Raw genomic sequence first — 26,189 nt, 5'->3', positions numbered from 1 at the left:
GAGCCGAGAATGGGGTACTACGGAGGCTGTCGGTGTCAGATTCAGCAATCGAAAATTTTGTGAGCCCGTTATCGAAGTTTGGGGCGTGACAGTGGGACGGTGGCATACCACACACCTATTATATATTATAATATTATATTATATTATATATGTATATATGATATATATCTGCTGCATATATATATGCACATATATCCCTGGACGTTTGAGCATATAATATTATTATATTAAATAATATCTTTATATATGTATATGTATGTATATATATATATATATTAATATTATATTATAGATATCTGGTGGGCCACTCGTAGGACCCACCAGACACATGCCTCTTATCCACTGTCCATCTGGACGAGCAGTGTAGGGCACACTGTGATGTATGTGGTTTATATCCACGCCACCATCTGTTTTGAGGTGTGGGCCTACCCCACATGTGTGACATGTGTGGGCAAGTGGTACCCACCTTGATTAATGTATTTTGTATCCACACCATCCATCTGGATGGTGTGCTGAGTAGGGCGTGCAAGATGTATGCATTTCATTCATGCCTTGTAGTGCACACCATGATGTATGTGTTTCATGCAGGCCGTTCATCTGCAGGCCCACCTGCAGTGTGCAGGGTCCACCTTGATTTATTTATTCTATATTCACACCGTCTAGATTGTGCTGGATGGTGATGGACAATGTTTGGGCAGTGCTGATTTAAATAGATAACGTTTGGACAGTGTTGATCATCATTAGGGGGCCACGTGCCCCATGGAATGATAGTGTATAGTGACACACATGTTACACCTACAACTATTGAAATGATTTTTGGTGTGGTCCAAGCCCACTTGAGGCCCATTGGTGCGGCCCATCCATGAGGCCCATCAAGATGTATATTTGAGGCCTATATGATGGGGTCCACCTGCTTGAATATGAGGCCTACGGGCAAGGCCTATCATGATGTATTCGTGACCTATGGGCAAGGCCCATTGCGATATGTATTAAGCCCATGATGTGTGGCCCTTTTGATGTATTCAAGGCCCAGATACGTAGCCCATTTAATGCATATGAGACCCATGTGTAGGGCCCACATGTTATGTATTTGAGGCCCATGAGTAGGGCCCACCTGTTGTGTATATGAGGCCCATTGATGCGGTCCGCTTGATGTATATGAGGCCCATTGGTGCAGCCTATTGATGCGATCCACTTGTTGTATGTAAGGCCCATGGGTCATAGCCCATTGAGATGTATACTCGACCTATATGTCGTGGCCCATTGTGATGTATTTTCGGCCCATTTGGTAAGGCCCAATGAGATGTATTTTTTCAGCCCCATGTATTTTGGCCAATTGTGATGTACATGAAGTCCATGAGCGAGGCCCAATATGATGCTTATGCCGCCCATGAGTGAGGCCCATAGTGATGTGTAATAGGCCCTTGCGTGAGGCTATGGGCCCACTATATGTTTGGCTCTATATAGGCCACTGCTTGGGAGTAATGTTGGTTAAATGGCCACATTGATGGGCAATGATGGTTTAATGTCCACATTGTGACCTTCCCTTAGACCGATTTCGATTATCAAGGTCGATTCCGATTGCTGAGGCTAGTTGTCGAGGCCGATTCCGATTGTCAAGGCCAAATTTGATTATCGAGGCCGATTCCGATTGCCGAGGCCAATTCTGATTATTGAGGCTGATTGTTGAGGCCGATTTCGATTGACAAGGCCGATTTCATTTATCGAGGCCGATTTCGTTTATCGAGGCCGATTCCGATTGTCGAGGCCGATTCTGATTGTCGAGGTCGATTCCGATTGTCGAGGCTGATTTCGATTATCGAGGCTGATTCCAATTGTTAAGGTCGATTATTGAGGCCAATTCTGATTATCGAGTTCGATTCCGATTATTGAGGCTGAATATCGAGACCGATTGTCGAGGCCTAATGTGATGTATATGCAGTCCGTATTTGAGGTCCGTTGTGATGTGCATTCAGCCCGTTTTTAAGGCCCAATGTGATGTATATAAGGCCTATGTGATAAGGCCCATTATGATGCATTTGAGGGCCAGGCAATGGAGCCCATTGTGATGTATATTAGGCCCATGTGAGAGGACCATTGTGATGTGTATTAAGCTCTTGAGTAAGACCCATGATGTTGTATATTAGGCCCTTCTGTGAGGCAATGGGTCCACTTTATGTTAGGCTCTATGTGGGTCATTCCTTGGTGGCAATATTGGTTAAATGTCCACTTTGTCGAGGCCGATTGTTGATGACGGTTATTGATACTGATTATGAGTATGTGACAACATAGCATCATATACATGCCCACACGCATCATCTGCATGTTTGTTATGAGATGTGGTTGACCATTGCATATGTCATTAGGCACGTTGTTATGAGACTCCCTGATAAGTGGAGATTGTCTCACATGAGCAAGCAGTATGCAAAGGATTGATGCATGACTGGATTGTATGACTCATGCATCTTACATTGTGTGTTGTGATTATTATACGCCCTAACGACGTCAGGACTGTATCCTCCACAGGAATATCATGGATGGCCAAATGGGACACTGAAAATCTGTTACTAGCATCGGGCCACCATAGATGGCCTTGGGTAAAAATTCCTAAACCCTCTTAGTACCAGAGGATGCCCCAATGTCGAGACGAAGTGGATATATATGAGCTCATGAGGGTCGTATACTAGTAGGTCGCGTCTCCCACCGTGTCGTGGTCGGTTGGGAGGGGGTGTAACCTTACCCACCTAAGAGAGTAGGCAGAGCTAGGCTTAGTCTGACCAGCTCCTAAATGGGTCTGCTATCGATGAGCCGGGCCAATATTGGTAGGTGGGTAGTGAGGTCTCTTCCACTTACCCAATTGTATTTTGCGCTTGATGGGGCGAGAAGCTGGCGTAAAGTGTACTAGACACCGGTGATGATCCCAGAGATATACAGTATTGTTGTGGACTTATTGAGTAGGAGTTGCATACTCATTCATTCATTCATTCACTATCCACTCGGGTTGGTGGTGCGTAACTATTTGTTACGTGTACCTTTGCAATGGCCAGGATTTTGGTTGGGGCGCGCAACTAACCTGAGATTAGGAGTTTACCATATTAAGTTTGACTATCCAAATTAAGTATGAGACTAGTTTGGATAGAAGTCCCTTGTGATGGACCCCATAGCCTGTGATACTACATACTATCATCCTGACTTCACACTCCAGCTTGGTCATTTCATTTGCATCGCATATTGCATTACATCCGTAGGCATACGACATTTTGGGTTGCTATGTTTCTGCACTTATATAGCCTAAACGAACTTAGCAGGATTTACATATTGCATTATATCCTCGACATCTGATATTTGGCTCCTCATTAAGTTTACCACATTAAGTTTGACTCCTCATTTGTATAGCTGATTTGTATTGCGTACTCTAATATTATATGATTTATAGACTTTTCAGTATTTTTACTTACTCTGATATCGTATAATTCATGATCTTGCCAGTAATTTTGATATTGTATGATTAAGGCATTTTATTAAATACTTGGCACTTATCTTGTACACACACTTACACCACCCTCTAAGCTTTCTATAAGCTTATGCGCGATAGATGCGTGCAGGTGACATTAGGTTGCAGCAGTGTCGAGCTTGGAGTGTGCAGTTAACTTCTGGAGCCTTGATTTTTTATATATATATTTCCCTTTCAGCACTATACTCAAATGATTATATTAGTGGATATGTGGTGATAATATTGTTCTTGTGATTCGGGTATACTTGTGTTATGCTTCTTATGAGACAAATTCATGTTGAAAATCCTCTTTTTAGGATCCCAGGATCGAAATTTGGTGTATGGACGCCAGCAGCCGAGATTGGGGTACTACGGAGGCTGTTGGCACCAGATTCGACGATCGAGAATTTTGTGAGCCTGGTTTTTGAGTTTGGGGCGTGATAGTTACGCACTCGGGACCTAATTATCCTAAGCTCATAGCAGATATGTGATATTGTTCTCAGTTATTCCCAAGTTATACTTTGATACCAACTCTTGCCACGTCCCAAACTCGGAAACCGGGTTCACAAAATTTTTGATCACCAAATCTAGTGCCGACAGCCTCCGTAGTTTCCCCTTCTTGGCTCTTGGTACCCATATACTAGGTTCCGATCCTGGGATCTTACAATGATGATTTTCTACATAAATTTGTTTCATAAGAAGCATAACCATAAGCATAACCCACAAACAATAACAAGAACACCATCACAAAATCTGTTATGATAAAAAAAAATTATGTACAATGTATAAGGGAAATACAATCTCAATATCAAAAGCTCCAGAAGATGGCTGCAAGCTCCAATCTCAATGCTGCTGCGGCGTCTTAGCGTCACTTGCACGCAACGATCATACATAAGCTTATAGAAAGCTTAGAGGGTGGTGTAAGTGTGTGCGCAAGATAAGTGCTAAGTATACAATATCAGAGCAATACAGAAATATGCTGGTAAGTCCATAAATGGTATCAGCCATACCAAGGCTATGCAATGCAAGGCATGAATGTTGTTGGCCATACCAGGGCTATGCGATGCAAGGCATGAATCCTATCAGCCATATTAAGGCTATGGATGTGAGGCCTACATGGTCAATGTCATATGCGAGATGCAACTCAAGCATGTCAATCCTCATCTGAATCCACATAATAATACAGCTCATCTCTAGGATATCATTGGGGTCTAGTACACTCCAAACCAGATTGCCGCCCAATCGCACGCAACAAGGTGAGTGGAAGAGACCTCACTATCTGCCTCATCAGTAGTCTGCTAATATCTACTCGGCACGTCGATAGCAAACCCATTCTTTGAGCTGGTCAAAATCAGCCTAGCTTTGCCCCCTCTTCTCAAGTGGGTAAGGTCACACCCCCTTCCAAATGACCATGATAATATGGGAAGTGCAACCTCCTAATATTTGGCACTGGCGCTCATGCGTCCACTTGGTTTAGACGTTGGAGCAACCTCCTGGTACCATAAGTGTTTAAGAAATTTCACCCAGGGACATTTATCGCGCCCCATGTATAGAAAAAGATTTTTGGTGTCCAATCCTGCCATCGACGATACGCTTGTGAAGGCTATGGCCCTGATATCGATAGGGTATATAGTAATCATGTCACACAAATGCGAGATGCATGAGTCACACTAATCAGTCATGCAGCAATCCTGCATGTATCGCGCGCTCATGTGGGCAACTCCTCCTATAAGGGAGTCCCATAATCAATCTGCCCAATGACATATGCTATGATCAATCACTTCTCATAATAAGTATGCAAATGATGCATATGGGCATTTATCATAATGCTATACTAACACATACTCAATGATAATCGGTCTATATATATGGCAGGGTCCATAGAAGGATAACGGATCCATAACATGATGGTCAGTCCTCAACTATGGATATACCAAATCTGATATCACAGATCCTACCTCTACGGTAATGATATACTCTCCTCACGACAAGGATGGGCCTAGGAACAAGGCATGGGCTTCCTCGCCCATTCTGACACGTAGCAAACTGGGCTTCCCAATGGGCCTGATATGCATAAGGTGGGCTCTATGACCTTGGACAAATCTACAAGGAATGATGGAAACACCAACAATAATGGGGGGCCCAATGTTTTGGGGTAAGCCCAATGAGGTAGGTCATACTAATGTCAATAGGGGCCCAATGAATTAGGGTAGCCTAATAAGGTGAGATAGATCACACTAATAGCGGTAGGGGCCCATCAATTTGGGTTAGTCCATTAAGGGGAGATGAGAATCGGCCTAACAATGGGCCGTAGGGAAATTACAATGTGGACATTTAACCACCATTGCTCCTACAATGTGGACATTTAACCATCATTGCTCCCAAGGCTTGGCCCATTAGAACTTATCCTTTAATGGGGGCCCATAGGCCTTATTCTAGCTAGAAGATGGATGGGCATCATAATCATTATCAAATAAATCATGGTGGAATCACACATCACAATTGAGCCTCATCACATAGGCCTCATATGCACCACAATAGGCTTCATCACAATGGCCTTTTATACATCACAATGGGCCTCACACAAGAGCTACATTTAAATCACATTGGGCCTCACCATATGGGCCTCATATACATCATATTGTGCCTCATCATATGGGCCTCATGCACATCACAATGTGCCTTACACAAAGGCCTTATATACATCACAATGGGCCTCACATAAGGGCCTCATGTTCATCACATTGGGCCTCACCACATGGGACACATATACGTCACATTGGGCCTCATCACATGAGCCTCATACATCACATTGGGCCTAACACAAGGGCCTCATATACATCATATTGGGCCTCACACAAGGGCCACATATACATCATATTGGGCCTCACCACATGGGCCACATATACATCACATCGAGCCTCACACAAGGGCCTCATATACATTATATTGGGCCTCACCATATGGGCCACATATACATCACATTAGGCCTTATCACATGGGCCTCATACATCACATTGGACCTGCTGCCCTGGACAGTCTCAATACAAGCACATAAGGTGGGCCACACATCATCATCATAAAAGAGAGAGAAAGAGAGAGGGGGGGAGAGAGAAACATGTGATGGAGGGGCCCTGCCACTATGGGCCCCTTTAGGGTCTGTAACATACATCGTGCATACATAGATCAAGATGAGTCCCATCCATGTGTGGACCCTCAAATCAGTAAATCAACGTGGGGATGCCATCCCCACCACAAATCAAGGGTCTAGATGACCCATCAATGGCATGGATTCAGATAAAACATCATGATGGGGTCCATGGAGAATGGCCCTTTCATGGTATATACATGCAAGTTTAGTGGGCCATTAGCCACACCTAGGGACCAATATGGGATCTCCACCATTGATTGGTGGGCCCCACTTGTCCCATGCACAAGAATAAACAAATCTAGCCTAAGAAATCATCCACCTCCACTTCTTCTTCTTCCCTAGTGCTCCAATGCTCCTATGATGCTCTTTTAATGGTGGAGATGGATTTTTTATGGTTGGATTGAGAGGGATTTAAGGTGAATGTCGCTGGCCATGGAGATGGGTTGGGACATCCATACTCTTGCAAAAATGGAGATAATGAAGAAGAAAGAGGGAGGGAGAGAGATAAGAGAGAGAGATAGCTAGCTTCTCATAGCTAGGTAATCATTAGTTATAAGAGGGGTGTAAGAAGGCATGGGGCTAGTAACTATTATTTTGTAAGAAGCATGGGGCTATGGCTAGGGTAGGTGATGTCATCCTAGCCTAGGTATGCAAGGGTGGTATCACCACCATGATTGCTTTCTAAGGAAATGCACTAGGATACCTCAGGTCCCGTAATCATGCGATCAACGGCTAGGATAATTCGCAGGCCGGATCTCTTAATCTCACTATCGCATTGACGCACAAGATACAGCGTTGGAACCGAGGCAACGATGTAATCGCAATGGCATAGGTCTCAGGTTAAGCCAACTAGAGTTGACAGGACATAACTTAAGGTTGCTTGCAAATGCTATCTACAGGTCGCGGGTCGCTGGAATTAGAATGAGAGGACCGCGAGGTCCTAAGGAATGGAACAAACACTAGGACACAGGCCTGACACCTAGCTCCAAGGGAGGAGGTCTACGTGTGAACCCATGTATGAACCTAGCACACTTTATGGGATCTAAACCATCCATTAGGTGGGTTCTATCATGTGGAAGACATTAGTTAAAAAAGGCCTTCACGTTTGTTAAATCGATCATGGTGTTTGAAACTTGCCTATGCATTTTTCTATACATTTATTTATTTCATAAAATGTAACTCTGTCAATGGAATGGCCTGATCCTAGGAAACAAGTATATACATGGTGAACTCATTTAATCGGATTGGTGATTCCACTATATAAGCTAAAGAAAACAACCTACTTTACTAAAGAAATGAATTTCTAAGAAAGCAAGGGAAATGGATCTCCATCAAACTAGGAGATCAATCCTTGTAAACATGATCTTCCAGAGGTATGGATATGTCCTCTGAAGAAAAATTTTCTACAAACGGTTTCAATCTCTAACCATTTACTTTGAAAACATTATCATTCTTAGGATTCTCTATCTCGATAGCCCCATGAGGATAACTAGTCTTTACAAAGAACAGGTTGGTTCATCGAGATCTCAATTTTTTCAGAAAAAGATGTAATCTCGAATTATACAAAAGGATTCTATTTTGGCTCAAAATTCTTCATAAAGATACTCTTGTCATGAAATATCTTCATCCTTTTTTATGTATCTAATTATTCTTATATGCTTCATTCCAAATATCCTTCAACGCATTCAGTTGTAGTTTGCGCAGCGAGCTAGCCTTGTCTAGATTGAAATTGAATAACTTAATAGCCTAATATGCTTTATGTTTCAACTCCATAAGAAAATGGCAAGCCTTCCCATAAACAAGTCTATAAGGTGACATACCAATAGGAGATTTATATGTGGTATGGTAAGCCCATAATGCATCGGTTAGTCTAAGAGACCAATCTTTGCGATTAAGATTTACTATTTTTTTAATATATATTAAATCTTCCTATTTAAAATCTCAGCTTGGCCACTTTTTTTTTTAAAGATGATGGGGGTTATTCACTTTTTGTGTAATGCCATAATTCTTCATTAAAGCTTCAAAAAGCTAATTATAAAACTTAGAACATTCATCACTAATGATGGCTCTTGGTGTTCCGAATATAGACAAAATGTTCTCTTTCAGAGATTGTAGAATCGTCCAATGGTCATTGGCTTTACATGGGACAACCTTTACCTGTTTTGAAACATAATTAGTAGCTAAAAGAATGTAGAGGTGTCCAAAGGATGAGGGAAACGATCCAATCAAATCAATGCCCCAACAATCGAATACTTCAACAATTAATATTGGGTTAAAGGGCATCATATTTCTACGAGACATCATCCCTAGCTTCTGGCATTGCTCACATCATTTACAAATAACATGGGTGTCCTTAAACATGGTAGGCTAGTAAAAACATACTGCAGAATTTTTGCTGTGGTTTTTCTTACTGAAAATGTCTACCACATGCATATGAGTGACAAAAGGAGATTACTCTAGATTGTTCAGTATCTGGTACACATCTCATAATTATTTGATCTAGGCAATATTTAAAAAGATATGGATCTTTCTAGAAAAAAGTTTCTTACCTTGGTGATAAACTTCCTTTTATCTTGCACAATCCATTGAGTCGGTATCGTACCTGTAGCAAGATAATTCGCAATATCATTATACCAAGGTAGAGAAGGAACAAAAAAAATTGTTCATAGGGAAACGTGTCCTTAATAGGTCATCTCCATTGAATTAAAAAGAATAAGGCTAGAGAGATAGTCAACCACTATGTTTTCTTCTCCCTTCTTAATAAGTATTTCTATATCATATTCTTAGAGTAAAAGGATCCATTTCAAGAGATGGCGCTTAGCATCCTTCTTTATAAGGAGGTACTTAAGCGTTGCATGATCAGTAAAAATTATGATTTTGGACCCAATCAAGTAGGACGTATACATGTCAAAGGTGAAAACTTAGGTTAAAAGTTCATCTTCTATGGTGGAGTAATTCACTTAGGCACCATTTAGAGTTCTACTTGTATAATAGATTACATAGGGCTTCTTCTCTTTCCTTTATCCTATCACCATCTCAACCGCATAGTCACTAGCATCACACATGATTTCAAAAGGTATAGACCGATCAGGTGGTTGCATGATGGGTGCACTTGTCAATATGCCTTTGTGCTTGGTGAAAACCTCTTGGAAAGCGTTGTCTCACTCAAATGGTATATCCTTTTGAAGGAGATTACATAAGGGACAAGAGATGTGGCTAAAGTCCTATATGAATCACCTATGAAATCATGCATGTCCTAAAAAGGATTGCACATCGCATATGCTTTTGGGTGGTGGAAGATTGGTAATTAAGTGAATTTTGGCCTTGTCTACCTCAATTCCATTTGATGAAATGATATGTCTAAGGACAATCCCCATTTGAACCATGAAATGATACTTCTTTTAGTTATGCACAAGATTTTTTTTCACATCAAGTCCAAAGCAATCTCAAGTAATCTAAGCACTCATCGAATGTACTACAAAAAACTGAGAAGTCATCTACGAAAAATTTAAGAATTTGTCTCATCATGTTAGAAAATATGTTGAGTATGCATCTTTGAAATGTGGCGGGGCCATTACATAGACCGAATGACACCCTTTTATAAGCAAAAGTGCCAAAGGGACATGTGAACATTGTTTGATCTTGGTCTTTGAGGGAAATCTTAATTTGGGAATGGTAATAATGAGTTGATCACTCATACTACACTTCATTACATAAAACTTAATTGTGTTGATATTATGTTTAACTCAGGAAATGGTAATAATGAGTTGATCACTCATTCCCTTCTGAGATGGTATTTTAAAACACCAAGTAGATGTTTATGACGCAAGTATAGACAGAACAATTGGTGATAATGATGGGATGGTAGACCAATCTCTTTTGGTCATTTTATTAGTTTATAGATGACCAATTATAGACTATTGTGCCTTGTTTTGTTCATTGTTATGGAGACTAGTGGGATAGGATAGACATATAATTTTTATTTTGGACATGTATATATTGAGTCCCTTGGTTGAGTAGATTTTGTTGTTTATATGATTGGTAGTATAGTTTGCATACTTTTCTTTCAGATGATATATATTTTCACTCTTGAGGTTGTGTTTCTTTACTATAGTTTCATGCTCTGTAAATTATACTTTTAAATTCATCATTTGTATTAGAAGTGATGCTCGGAAATTAAGAAATTTTGATTATATTCAATTCTCGAATTTCAGGGTGTTAAACCCAAGTACATCAACCAAAGTGACCACACGATAAATGAATAGGATATTGCACAGTTGTACTATGTCATGTGGAATGTCATAACTGAAGATGTGTCTCTGCGATTAGCACCCTTATTGATGCTACTATTGCTTTGCCAAGATAATTGCTACATATGTGGAATGCTTCTAATTTAAACCAAATTACTAAGCCAACCAAATAAATGTTTGATGAACCACACTAAGAGAAGCGTGCTCACCTGACTATAGAAATAGGCATTTATTTGACGATTTAGAATGAAGGATATCTAATATTCATATTTCAACATGAATTTATAAATTGAAAGTTGTAATTATTTCAACCAATTTAATTTTTGAATTGTGACTTGGGGTTATTAAGTTTCTGAGTTTTATTTTTTAGAAATAAAGTTTCTAACTTTGTTTAAAAAATGTGTTTGGCTATATTATTTTTTTCAATTTTCACACTTTCACTTGAAGTTATTTTTTCAAGTAAAAACAAATGGTTCATTTGGATTTATGAAAACTGGGGTAATGAAACTGAAAATTGAAATTATTATAGATCTCTTTACTTATCTATTGAAATGAGCAGTAACTATCATTCATTTACTGTATTCATTTAAGCCATTAAAAAGTTGAAACGGCCAAGTAACGATACCATTACGGCGATTGTATATGATTTAAATAATGTATGAGTAACCACTAAAAAATTATGATAGTTTGTAGATATACTGTTAATATGTAATTCCATCATTTGATTACAGTCTGAAAACATGTATTCATTATTTACGATCAATGTCTTGATGTTTTATGGTGTGCATAGTCATTGCGGACCTCAATATTCTTTCTTGAGCCATCATCTACTGAAAATTCAATAGCATTGTAGTTGTTGTGAAGTCTTCCAAAAATGTATGGGTCGATGTCCTTAGCCATATTATTGATATTCATATTTAAGTAATATAAACATGAACATTCATCACAGAGGTAACACCTCACAAAGTTAATATTCTATAGTATAAATAGGAAGATTAAATATGGCAATTTCTGGCATGCATTATTGCCTATTAAAAATGACATGAAAGGATATATAACGTTGAAACAACAAGCCTCAAACAATGGCTTAATGTAAGATTAAAAAACGAAGTTATTTTTCTTAATACGACATGCACATATATACATTGTCATAAGTGTCCAAAAACCAACAAAACAGACTCAAAATATGTAATGTTACACACTCTTCATATCTTCATTACAACGATGACAATGATAACCATAACAAGCACACTAATAATTACACTCGCATAGTGTGAGCATCTCTTGGGTAATCAACCATACACGTGTTTGTTTGCATGGTTTTATTAAAAACAAAGTGGTGTGAACTACTATGTACATTGTCACTCTAGGACCAATAGGAATGACAATTGATTCATTGAAGGCAAACTTATTTATCACAACTTTCTCATACAACCAATATGATTTGAATCCATACTTACTTACCTCTCTACTTACTTATGACATTCGTCTTAGTTGTCATATATGCATGGTCTCCAATTTATGAATACAACAGAATATCCTACCATATTAACCTGTTAGGAAATAATTGAAACATAGCCTACAAGTTAGCAATGACAAGAACATTATCAAATCAAAAGGTGATTATTGAAAAAATAGAATATAGTGAATGAAAATTAAGGTCGATATATATTACAATACAATATAGATTCATCACACAATGCTCCTTACAAATTAACTAAACTATATCAGTAAGACAATTCCTTACTTAAAATTCCTATATGTATTAAGTATTAAACTAATCTGATAAGACATGGAATGAAAAATAAATTATATGGAAATTAAATTAAGTGATCATGATAAATATACTCATCTTGTGGTATAGGAAAAAAAAAACTCAAATCACCTCTTAACATGATTCAAAGTTACTTACTAGGGACGGTTGACTACCAAAACCCAATATTATAACATACAATACACTATGATTAGTAGGAGAATGATATCATTAACACCATTATCAAGTCATGAAAAAAAAGGAATCCACCATTTTCAACGTTATGAAGTCAATATTCATTACAAATATTGTCCCTTGAAGTTTATACTTGCAGGTGCTCGAACTGGTTCCAAATGTATATATAATCTCACTACAAGATGGTGCAGAGCATATGAAGTGCATTAGAACATATACATTGCCAAAAGGAGGCATTATACACATCAATGTTATTTAAAAGTAACCTCCTCTGAATGCAGGAAATTCATTATAAGCTGTAACAATATCTTAAAATGACATGTTGAATATTAAATAAAATACAAGGTATAAGAAAGACAACTTTGACAGTTGAATACTAATATGAGGGAGATGATGAATATTGTCAAAATATCTTTATGTGTACAAGAAAAGAATTTGGGTCATGCATGGATAATGGACCACTTATATGAGTCTTATGAAGAGAGAGAGAGAGAGAGAGAGAGAGAGAGAGAGAGAGAGAGAGACTACTTACATGATATGTATGCAATAGAGATTTTCAGGATTAAAGTATTGCTAAATTAGTATTTAGATATCAATAACTTGTTCATTATAAATATGTTTATCAAATATTTATCAAATTAGAGACATTATGAATGTGTTTGTCAAAAATTTATCAAATCAGAGACATTATGAATATGTTCGTCCAATATTTATCAAATTAGAGACGTTACCAGTATTTAGATGAAGTTATATTATTAAAAAAAATTGCATACATGATTTGGAGATACTATTGTATTACAGAGATGTAGTACAAAATGCACCACAAAGTGGAAAAATCTCTCCCAAGTTTTTTATTAAGAAAAAAGTAATATGCAATAAATATATGCAACCCTAGAGGGTAATGACAGAAGTAATACTGAGATGCCTCTGTTTTTAATTAGAAAATCCATGCTCAACTGGGGTTAATCATGTCAATCAAAGTGAGTTAGAAGCTCTAAGTGTTGGCGTTCTGGAGGACTTTGTTATAGAAGAATGAGTCACTAGTGGACGATGTGAAATCATAGTCATGGGTGAAGGAATGTTGGGATGTTAAGCAAACATCCTGGTAAATGACGCCATCTTTAGGCTTCACAAAGGGTAAGAGAGGAGATGAAAAGTGTAAGGATGAGAATGAGGAGAGAATGAGACAATTGATGTTGAACTTGAGTTATAGTTGGGTGGAGTGTAAGAACTTTATAAGGTGTGTAAGGCCCGTGTCCTAGTACTGTACCATTCCACCAACTCTCGTAATCCTCCCTGTCGAATTCCGGCGACCGGCGACCTGTCGGTAGCGATTGCACGCAACCCTAAGTCGCATCCCGAAGACCTGAGTCACTCAATCCAAAACTTATACCCTAATGACTGCACCGTCGCCACGGTTCCAACGCCGCATTTGCGCACTTATGTGATGCCTAGGCTAGGAGTAGTGGGCCCGTATATATTTCGAGAAAACACCATGCTTTGTGAATTTTGAGAGATTCCAGAGAATCTCTACCCACCTTTCACATCAATCAATCAAGTATACATCCCATCACTAGCCCATGCTTTCTTTCTCCCCAAGACAAGCAACCTACCCCAAGTCAACCCTCATGTCATTCACACCCATCACTCATACCCATCACTCATACTCATCACTCCACCCATCACTCCATCCCATCTTCCTTACAACCACCCTCTCTCTCATTCTCTACCCATCTCAAGCAACCATCCAATGAGAGAAGAGCTAAGGAGAGCCAAGTGTGTGGCCCACTTCCTACCCCAAAACTCTCAATCCAACCCTTCAATTCTCATCTTCTACTATTAAAGGTTGAGCTTAGGAGCTAAGGAAGCCAAGGAGCCAAGAAGAAGAGAAATCAGTGGGTGTTCATAGGACTAGTTATTAGTTTTTTATTATGGGCCAAGTGGGGCCTACCGATTGATGGTATGGATTCTATTTGGGACCTAAGGAGTGGCCAATGGCCCACTATGATTCATATGTTTATTCCATGAGGGGTCCATTCTTCATGGACCCCACCATGATGTTCATTTATTATCCATCTTATAATGGGCATCTAAGCCCTGATCTTTGTAGTGGGGATAAGGATTTCCCACCTGATTTTCGGATCTAAGGCCCACCTATTTTGGGACCCCATATGATGTATGTATTGTATTTCCATGGCCTCCCTAGGAGGGCTCATAGTGGCGGAGCCCTCCATCTTCACTCTCTCTCTCTCTCTCTCTCTCTCTCTCTCTCCCTTTATCTTTCTCTTTCCCATCTTGTGGCCCACCTTGATGAATGGGTTTTATCCACGCTGCCCAGACCCTGGTGGCGTGTTACTATCCACCTTGCTGGACCATTTGGACCTGTATGGCCGGACGACCACATAGGCCCATACGGAATGGGAAACACAAATATTAGCTTAGTCCAAGCCGGGTGGCCCTCCTACGTGGACCCCACCCTGATGGACATATTTTATCCAAGCCATCCACCAAGTGGGCCAGCCTGCTGCTTGTTTTTTGGGCCTGTATGACCAGTGGGTCACACAAGCCTGAATGAAGGGAAAAATGCTAATATCAGTTAATTTTGAGTGGGGTGTTCCACATGCATGGACCCCACCTTAATGTATGTACACTGTATCCACACCGTCCATTTGGAGAGATCTTTTGAGGCATGAGTCCAAGATGGACAAATCCAGCAGCAGGTGAACGCCCAACCACCCAGCTGCAAGCCCACTGAGATGTACATGTTTTATCTACCTGTCAATTCATTTTGGGTGGATGTGTGGGGTCGGCCAACCTTCTAGATGAACCACATCTAAGTGGGACCCACCATGATGTATGGATTTCACCCACACAGCTCATGGGGCCGGCCCAAACTCAGGCAGATCCCAATTTATGCTGGACCGGCGTCCAACAGATTGTGGGCCTGCCATGATGTTTATGTTATATCCACCCCATCCTTATGATTCAGGGCCCACCTGGACGGGTCCCACCCTCCTGGTGGACCATCTACAAGTGGGGCCCACCATATATATTTGTTTCCTCTAGGCCATCCATCTGTTTGGCACTTAGGAGGGCCAGGGGCGCTACTGGACTGACCGTCCATCAGCTGGCCCACTTTGTTGTATGTTTTATATCCACACTGACCATCTGTGTGGGGCCCATTAACAATGTGTGGGGCCCCCTACACCATGTATATGTATTTATCCAGGCTGTCCATCTGTTTGGACGCCCCATCATGGGCTAGCAACACTGGTGGGCTGACCATCCACCAGACGGCCCACCTTACTTATGTGTTGTATATTCAGGCTGTCCACCCTTTTCTCTAGGCCATGGATTGTCCCATGAAGCCCACCATGATATATGGGTTATATGCACACCGTTTGCCCTTTTTTTCAGGCTGTGGGCTGCCCCATGAGGCCCACATCGATGTATGTTACACACACTACCCACCCATTTTAGGCCACGGGCTATTTCATGAGGCCCATAGTGATGTATGCGCTATAAGCACGCTGCCCATCCATTCTAACTAGTATCGTAGGGCCATGGGCCCCATTGTGAGTTAGATCCAAGTCTCAAATGGACCGCACCATATGGAATAGTGGTGGTTAAATGTCCACCGTTGGGAACCATCCTAGGGCCCACCATCAAGCCCATCTCCCCATCCTCTCTTTTAACCCCAGCCTTGAGTAGAGTCCCACCATATGAATGTGTTATATGTACACTGTCCATCCATTTTCTGGACCGTGGGTTGCCTTATGAGGCCCACCATAATGTATGTGTTATTTATACGATGTTCATCCACTCTTCCAAATCTCATAGGACCATGGGCCCCATTGAGAGTCAAATCCAAACCCCAAGTGGATCACACCATAGGAATGGTAGTGGTTAAAGGTCCACCATTGGAAACCATACCTTGTAGGGCCCACTGTTATACCCAATTTTTAACCCATATTCCCTTATTGGGTTATCTCAAACCATTGGGCCCCCATTTGATAATAGTATTTCCACCATACCCTTGTAGGGCCATCTTAAACCTTGGAGCCCACCTTGTGTTCATACCGGGCCTTCCATAAGAAATGCAACCCACCTAGATATGTGTGTTTGCCCTCGGTTTAGCGTCTATACCCAAGGCCCACTTAGATGTCGAGTGGGATACCTAATTTGTGTGGAAGGGCATATAGTCCTAGAGGTATGGCCCCCACCAAAGCCCACCTCATGTTCATATCGGATCCCCATAGGAAAGCTTAGTTGATTCATGGCAAATAGATTGAGAAAGCCCACCTGTTCACCCTGTTAACTCGCCTAGTGGACTCACCTTGTTGTATACCTACTTGACTCACCCTATGAGGCCCACCCTTGGTGTAAGTACGTGATCTAGACCATCCACTGTCTATAGGAGAGTACATCATCACCCGTTCCCGTAGATAGAAGAATATGTGGTATCAGATTTGGTATAACCATTGTTTAGTACATCATCACCCGTTCCCGTAGATGGAAGGATACATAGTATCAGATTTGGTATATCCACTATGTGGGAACTACCTTAATGCATAGGTTAGACCCACCATCCTTTCAGTAGACCCTGCCTTAGGACTTATGATATGCTAGTACCTTAAGTAGGTTATGATAGTCTAACATGGATTATTCCATATAGACCTCTATATGTCTAGTGGGGCGTATTATTCAGCCCCTACTCTTGTAAGTGGCATACCAGTTAAGGCCGATCACCGCCTGCTATATTTAATAATCATGCTAGTGAGAACATGCTTAGTCTTACATGATGATACATGCCCATACGCATCATTGCATGCCTATTATGAGGAATGATTGATCATTGCATATGCCATTGGGCTAAAATGTTTATGGGACTCCATGTGAGATGGAGTTCCTCAAATGAGTGCGCAATACACGTAGGATTGATGTATGACTGAATTGTATGACTCATGAATCTCGAATTTTGTGTGACATGATCATTATACGCCCTAGCAACATCAAGGTTGTGGCCTCCATAGGCATATCGTGGATGGCAAGATTGAATACCGAAAATATTTAGTTCTAGCACTGGGGCGCTATAGATGTCCCTGGGTGAAAGTCCCTAAACCCTTATGGTACCAGAGGTTGCTCCAATGTCGAGACTGAATGGATACAAGAGTACACAAGTACCGAATACCAGTAGGCCGCGTCTCCCACTATATTGCAGTTGGTTGGAAGGGGGTGTGGCCTTACCTGCCCAAGGGAGGGGGCAATATTAGGCTGAATTTGACTAGCTTGAGGAATGGGTCAACTACTAACGATCCGGGTAGATATTGTCTGAATACTGGTCAGGCATGTAGTGAGGTCTCTTACACTCACTTGGCTACGCGCCCAGGGAAGGGGCAGCTAAGGTGGAGTGCACTAGACCCTGGTGATTATCCAGAGATGAACTGTACTGATATGTGGATTTAGATGAGGACTGGCATGCTTGCGTTACATCTTGCATATGATATTTGGCCAGGTAGGCCTTGCATCGCATAACCTTGGTATGACCGATAGCGTTCATGGACTTGCCAACATTTCTGTATAGCATTTATGGACTTGCCAGTATTTCCGCATTACTCTTATATTGCATTCTGAGCACGCATATATTGTGCACACACTTACACCACTTCTGAGTTTCCTGTAAGCTTATACACGACCGTTGCGTGCAGGTGACATTGGATCATAGCAACGCTGAGGCGGGAGCACGTGGCAGATCATCTTGGAGCTTTTTGACTATCTTTGTATTTCCCTTTTCGCATTGTACTTAAATGATTTATTATAGTGGATATGTGGTGATGTTGTTCTATGACTTTGTTATGCTTATGGTTATGCTCCTTTACAAGAAAATTCATGATGAAAATTCTCATTGCAGGATCCTGGGATCGGAATCCAGTATATAGGTGCTAGGAGCCGAGAATGCGGTACTACGGAGGCTGTCGACGCCGGATTCGGCGATCGAGAATTTTGTGAGCCAAGTTTCCGAGTTTGGGGCATGACAAGGTGAGCCTTAATGATTAACGGTTTGGATTTTCCTAAGGCCTGGATAATATGATCGAGTGCACTAGTGGACCCCACTAAGTTGTGATACATCCAGAATTCGTGTAAGGGGTGGTGTGCTACTATTGTGATATGCACAATGTCTTAAAGGAACTAGGATTACCAATTCATGTGGAGCCTTTTAGGGAGAGGATTTTTGATGGATTTCAAACTCCTCTGCCCTTACAAGCGTCACGCTCTGAACTCGGAAACCGGGCTCACAAAATTTTCGATCTCTGAATCCGACGCCGACAGCCTCCTTAATACCCCATTCTCGGCTCTCAGCGCCCATTCGCCAGGTTCCGATCCTGAGATGCTACAAGGAGGATTTTCAACATCAGTTTGATTAGTAATAAGCATAACTAAAGGCATAACCCACAAACAACAACTAAAAACTCCATCACATTTCCACTATGATAAAAAACTTTACAAGTACAATGAGCATAAAGGGAAATACATTGATAATGGATAAAAAGCTTCAAGATGATTTGTTATGCGCTCCTGCCTCAGCGCTGCTGCGGTCCAACGTCATCTGCACGTAACGATCGTGCATAAGCCTAAGGAAAGCTTAGAAGGTGGTGTAAGTGTGTGCGTAAGGTAGTAATACAATTATGCATTATCAGAGTAATGCGACATATGCTGATGAATCCATGAATACTATTAGTCGTACCAAGGCCATGCGATGCAAGACATGAATGATGTCGGCCAAACCAAGGCTATGCGGTACGAAATGCAACTCAAGCATGTGAATCCTCATCTAAGTCCACATATTTATACGGCTCAACTCTGGAATATAACCGGGGTCTAGTACACTCCAAGCCAGATTGCCGCCCCATTGCGCGCAATAAGGTGAGTGGAAAAGACCTCACTATCCGCCTGTCAATATCGGACTCGACTCGTCGATAGTGGACCCATTCCTCAAGCTGGTCAAACTCAGCCTAGCTTTGTCCCCTCCTCTGGGACGAGTAAGGCCGCACCCCTTCTAACCGAATATGACGCAGTGGAAAGCACGGCCTTCTGGTAATCGGCACTTGACGCTCATGCACCCACTCAATCTAGACGTTGGAGCAACCTCCCAGTACCATAAGGGTTTAAGGACTTTCACTCAGGGATATCTATAGCACTCCATGTAGAGAAAGATTTTCAGTATCCAATCCTGTCAACCACGATATGCCTGTGGAGGCTACGACCCTGATGTCGCTAGGGCATACAATAATCATGTCACATAATGCAAGATGCATGAATCACGCAATCCAATCATACAGCAAACATGTGCGTACCGCGCACTCATGCGGCAACTTCCCTTACCAGGGAGTCCATAACAATCTGTCTAACGACATGTGTGATTCATCTCATCACAAGCATGCAGATGATGCATATGAGCATGTATCATGATGCTATGTTGTCATATACTCATAATCGGAATCGATAATCGAAAATCGAAAATCAGAATCGGCCAATCACATACGGCGGATGGGGCCCACTTATTTGGGTTAACCGACGAAGAGAATGGGCCTAACAAGGCCTAAGGGAAGATCACAATGAGGACATCTAACCATCATTGCCCATCAATGTGGACATCAAACCAACATTGCTCCCAAGGAGTCGCATACATAAGGAATCCATACACAATGTAACGGCCGCACATACATCACATTGGGCCTCGCTCATCGGCCTCACATACATCGCATAGGCCACGCCCACGGGCCTTGAATACATCACAATGGGCCTCGCCCATGGGCCTCATCTATCAAGTGGGCCGCACTAATGGGCCCAATACACGTCGCAAGGGCCGCATGGCATGGGCTTAACCTTCATCAAGTGGGTCGCACCATCTACACTATTCATCTATTCTTAGGGATCATTTTAGAGTAATTATATATATATATATATATATATATATATATATATATATATATATATATATATATATATATATATATATATATATATATATATATATATATATATATATCACATGTACTGCACTCCAATTGATAGTGGTGATAATGATTCCCACCATTAGAATTCTCAAGGCCCACTACAACATTTATTTTCCATCCAATCTGTTCATGAGGTCACACAGACCTGGATTAAGATGAAAAACAAATTTCAAATTGATCCAGAACTGCTGTGACCCCAAGAAGGGTTTCAATGGTGGGCATTCACTCAACACTGTATTTGCAGTGTGGTCCACTTGAAATTAGATCTATCTCATTTGGTCTCAAGCCGTAATCTGACCCGCTCTTTGGATGGATGGTTTGGATGCAACACATACATCACGTATGGGCCCACCATCAGAATGGATGGACGGCTCGTGTAAAACACATACAGCATGTGTGACATGCAATTTGCTGACATCAAGAGAGCCAGGTAGTTGCTCCACGGGCAGCTTGCCGCCTGCTTTGTAAAGCAGAGGTGGGTCCCACGTAAGGCCCACCCTCATGTATTGAATATAAAATATAAAATATATATAATATATATAACTACTGCTACTGCCGCTTTATACACAACAGCGGCCAGAGGTGGGTCCCACGTAGGGCCCACCATAGGAGTATGTATAATATATAATATATAATATATATTATATATAATATAATAATATATACATTGTACAAACGTAACGTTCAGGCCTTTGGATGGCCTGGACCGTCACCTACATCAAGGAGGGCCCCACACGAGGGGTGGGTCCCACTGTCCAAGGACGGTGGACACCACACACGGCTGATGGTGTGGCCCACACCAAATGGTTGGACGGATCTCGTGGGTGGGTCCCATGGACCCCATGTCAGGGCACACTTGACTGTTTGCCACCGCACTAGGGAGCCCAGGACCCCAGTGCTAAAAGCGAGGTGTCTTTCACTCAGTCTATCACGTGAGCTATGGGGCCCACTGTTGAAACGGGGTATCTTTCACTCTGTCTACCACATGAGCTATGGATCTGGGTGCAGAAGGCACCTCAAGGAGGCCCCATATGGACGTGGGTCCCACCGTCCAGGCTGGTGCACGGTCTGGATAAAACCCATATACCATGGTGTGGACCATAAAAAGGGATGGATGGCGTGGATGGGTCCCATGGACCCCATGTCAGTCCACACCCATGTCAGTACACATACTCCATGTTAGCCACCTCCACAGGGATCGATACCAAGACCTCAAGTGTTAAAACGAGGTATATCCACTCAGTCTGCCAGTTGAGCTATGGATCTGGGTGTGGGTACCTGTCCAGGAGGGCCCCACACGGTCGTGGTGCCACCATCCAGAGACAATGGAGGTTTGGTTCAAACACCTGCACCATGGTGTGGCCCATAGAAGGGATGGAGGGCATGGATGGGTCCCATGGACCCCACTGTCAGCCCACACTGTTAGTACACCCACTGTCACTCCACACTCCACTGTTAGCTCACTTTATCGGCCATACACCACTGTGGTGCACGTCGGATACAACACAGGCATCATGTGGGTCCCACTTGGGCGTGGCCCACCAGATTTGGATCAATATGATATTTATGTTTCTCCTACCTCTAGGCCCACACATAGACGGTCAGCAAGGTGGGCCCTACGGATGGAATGGCGTGGATCATACATCACAGTGGGGCCATAATACATGAGAAAGAGGGAGAAACAAGGGAGAGAGAGAGAAAGAGAGGGAGAGAGAGATAGAAAGATATCGGTGGTGGTGGAGGGGCCCTGCCACTATGGGCCCCTCATGTTACAAAGCATACATCAATGTGGGTCCTACATATATGGACCCTTAAATTTAAAATAAAAAAAAAAGAAGAAGAATGAAAGATAAAAATTCAAGATCACCCATTGTTCCTTCTTGCTCCTTAGGCTTCCTTTGCTCCCTAGCTTCAATTCCAACAGAGGAGATGGAGTTTGGATGGTTGAGATGGGAGATGAGAGGGTGGGAAGTGGGCCACACACAAAGCTCTCTTGGAGGTTTGGGAAAATGCTTGGACGTGGGATTTTTTTCTTTGGGTTGCTTGGAATGTGGTTTGAGAATGAGAGAGAGTGTGTTGTAAAGAGAGAGAGATGTGATAGAGTGATGGATGGGAGAGAGAGGGATGGGTGTGTAAGAGCCTTTTTGACTTTGGGGTAGATTGTATAAGAAGGGGTATGAGCTTGTAAGAAACTTTTGACTTTAGGGGTTGCTTGGGGAAGGGTGAGAGGTGATGTGTACTTGACATGTACTTGACCCTTGATGGGATTGATTGATGGATTGAGGTGACATGTCGTAGAGATTCTCTTGGGTTTTGCAACGCGTGGCGTTTTCCTCAAACTGAACGCGGGCCTACATCTCCTGGCCTGAGTATCGCCTCGGCACACGAGATGCGGCATCGGAACCATGGCGACGACGCGGTCGCTAGGGTATAAGTCTAGGGTTGAGTCGACTCGAGTTGACAACATGTGAATCAGGGTCACACGCAAATGCCGGTTAAGGGTCGAAGGTTGCCGAAATTCTACTGCGGAAGACCGCGGAAATCTACAGAACGGTACGGTCTATGATACGGGGCTTACAACAAGTATTACTTGGAGAACACTTAAAACCATCATTGGGTCATCTCAGTCTAGAAAAATGTAGAAGATATCTTCGGTGGATTCAAGAGAGAAGAAGAAGGGTGTGAAGAAGAAGGCGAAGAGAATGATGAAAGAGCCATTGGAGCTAGGTTATAGTAGTGTGAAGAGCATCGAAACCATAGTTAGATCCTCTCAAAACAGGAGAAATACAAAGGATATCTTCGGTGGATTCTCATATATTTCCAACACCATCATTTTAACATGGTGTCAAATTAATTTAGCATAACAAATACATCTTCGTGGAGGCATTTAAATGCATGGAGATTGTTATTATGGCACTTTACGATAATTTTAATTGGATTTCGCAAATGCAAGTATACAATTTTTTAAAAATCATAAATATATTAAGAAAACTTATAAAACAATAATATCCAATCTTTTTATTTTCCTCTTCTTTCTATGTCTCTTTCACACCACTTCAACACAATTGTTTTCTCTACCCTTCTTCCATGAACTCAAAGGTGGGCCCACAATACAAGTGTCTAAATTGTTGATTAGATTTTCTCTAAAATAATGAATATGTGCCATTCATTTCCATCCATTGATTAGATGATAAAGATTATTAGGGCAAAGAGATTTTGGGAGGAATATGCAATTAAAGATGTACCCCACATGATGAGCAATGTATATTACTATATTAAGAGTACTTTTCTAATGTAGTAATATAAATGTTTATTTACAACTAGTTAACTTAATGGTAAAGATAATGTGATTATAGCTACTTTTCAGGGGCCATGGACAATCAGAACTAGGTCCCACATGATTGATGGGTTAGATCAAAGGGTAGACCTTTTCTAATACAACAAAGGTAGGCCTTTTACTTTCATCTATTGATCAAACATTTACACCATAATATAAGAGTATTTTTTAGAAATATAAACAATAAAAGAAAAAATTCTTATGATTCACAAGATCATGTTATTTTATACTATAAAATGGATCATCTATTTCTTAATTATGGATCAAATGCTTAGGATGATTCAATAAAAGTAATTTTTTGAGAGGGATGGATAAAGGTTGTTAGGCCTGTGTCCTAGTGACCATTTCATTTCTTAGGATCTCGTAATCTACCGCGTCAAATTCTGGCAACCCGCGACCCGTAAATAGCATTTGCGTGCGACCTTAAGTCACATCCTGTAAACTCGAGTCGACTCAACCCGTGACCTGTGCTATTGTGACCGCGTCGTCGCCGCGGTTTCAACACCGCTTCTTGTGCGTCAATCCGATGTTTACATAGTGAAATCCAGCCCTCGCATTATCCCGACCATTGATCATATATTGTGGGACCCATGACATCCACGCCCATTTCCGTAGGCAATTTTGCCTAGGATGACATCATCCTACCTCCATAGACCCCATGCCACTTACACCCCTATGAGTGCTAGCCCCGTACTTCTCTTACACCATATCCTACCTAGCTAGGAGAGAGAGGCTAGCTACCCTACTCCCCTACCCTACTAACTCTCTCTCTCTCTCTCTCTCTCTCTCTCTCTCTCTCTCTCTCCGTCATCTCTCTCTTTCCCTCTTTCATTCTCTCATTCTTCCATTGTTGAAAGTGCTTGGACATCCCAAGCTATCCCAAAACTAGCCCCTTGCATGCTCCTATACCCCCTCGTCCAACCATCCAAAGACAATCTCAACCATTGAAACATCTTCCTTGGCCCACTAGGATCCCATTGGTGGAAGAAGGAGCTTGAGATTTGAAGGTGGGTGCTCTCTAAAGTTAGATCTTACTCTCTTCAATCTCTTTCTTTTCTTTGCATGGGGACTTGAAGGACCCACCAATCCATGGTGGAAATTCTCCATGATCCCTTAGATGTGACCTTTGACCCATCTTGTTGCGTACATGAGTCATGGTGGGACTATTCTCCATGGACCCCACCATGATGGTTTTTACTTCAATCCATACCTTTTAAGGGTCATCTAGACCCCTGATTTGCATGGTAGGGATGGTATCCCCACCATCCCCACCTTACATTTTTTTGTTTCGTTGGGCCCATGCATGCATGAGACCCATATGTGATTGTATGGTGTAGATCATGTGATGGACTTATAGTGGCGGAGTCCCTCCTTTATTGGCCGATTCTCTCTCTCTCTCTCTCTCTCTCTCTCTCTCTCTACATCTCCTTTTTTCCTAATGATCATGGCCCATCAGATGTGCTTAGCACATCCAGATTGTCTAGCAGGGTGGGACGCCTTTGCTGTCCAATTTTCTAGATGTAGGCCCGCCCACCTTGCTGCCCTGTCTTGCATGTAAAGGTCTGATGCATGTGGGCCTTGGTCTAAGTGTGTGGGTCCCATCTAGGTGGTCCAATCTTGATGTACATGGTGTTATTTATTTTTTACCAGCAGGCTTTTGGCCTAGAATTGGACAGCAACATGTTGCTATCCAAATTTTTCTCCAGGCCTATTTGATGTTTGTAGAGGAGTTTTGCTTTGATTTTACCTAGAATTTATGTGTTGGGATGATGCATGTGGACCCCGCCTTGATGATCATTAGCACCAGGCCCCCCCTGATCTATGTATTTTATATCCTGGCCGTCCATCTGTGGACCCAGCCATGCTAACCATCCAGTAGGGCTATCCCGCCTAGACAATTAGTTTTGGGCAGGGAAATCACAAATATCAGCTTGAGATCAAGCTGGTGGGCCATACGTGGGCCCACCAAGATGTATGTGGGACATCCACACC

Source organism: Magnolia sinica, chromosome 10 (genome assembly GCF_029962835.1).
Source record: "Magnolia sinica isolate HGM2019 chromosome 10, MsV1, whole genome shotgun sequence".
NCBI classification, from domain to species: Eukaryota; Viridiplantae; Streptophyta; class Magnoliopsida; order Magnoliales; family Magnoliaceae; genus Magnolia; species Magnolia sinica.
Note: the sequence above shows the minus strand (reverse complement) of the source record.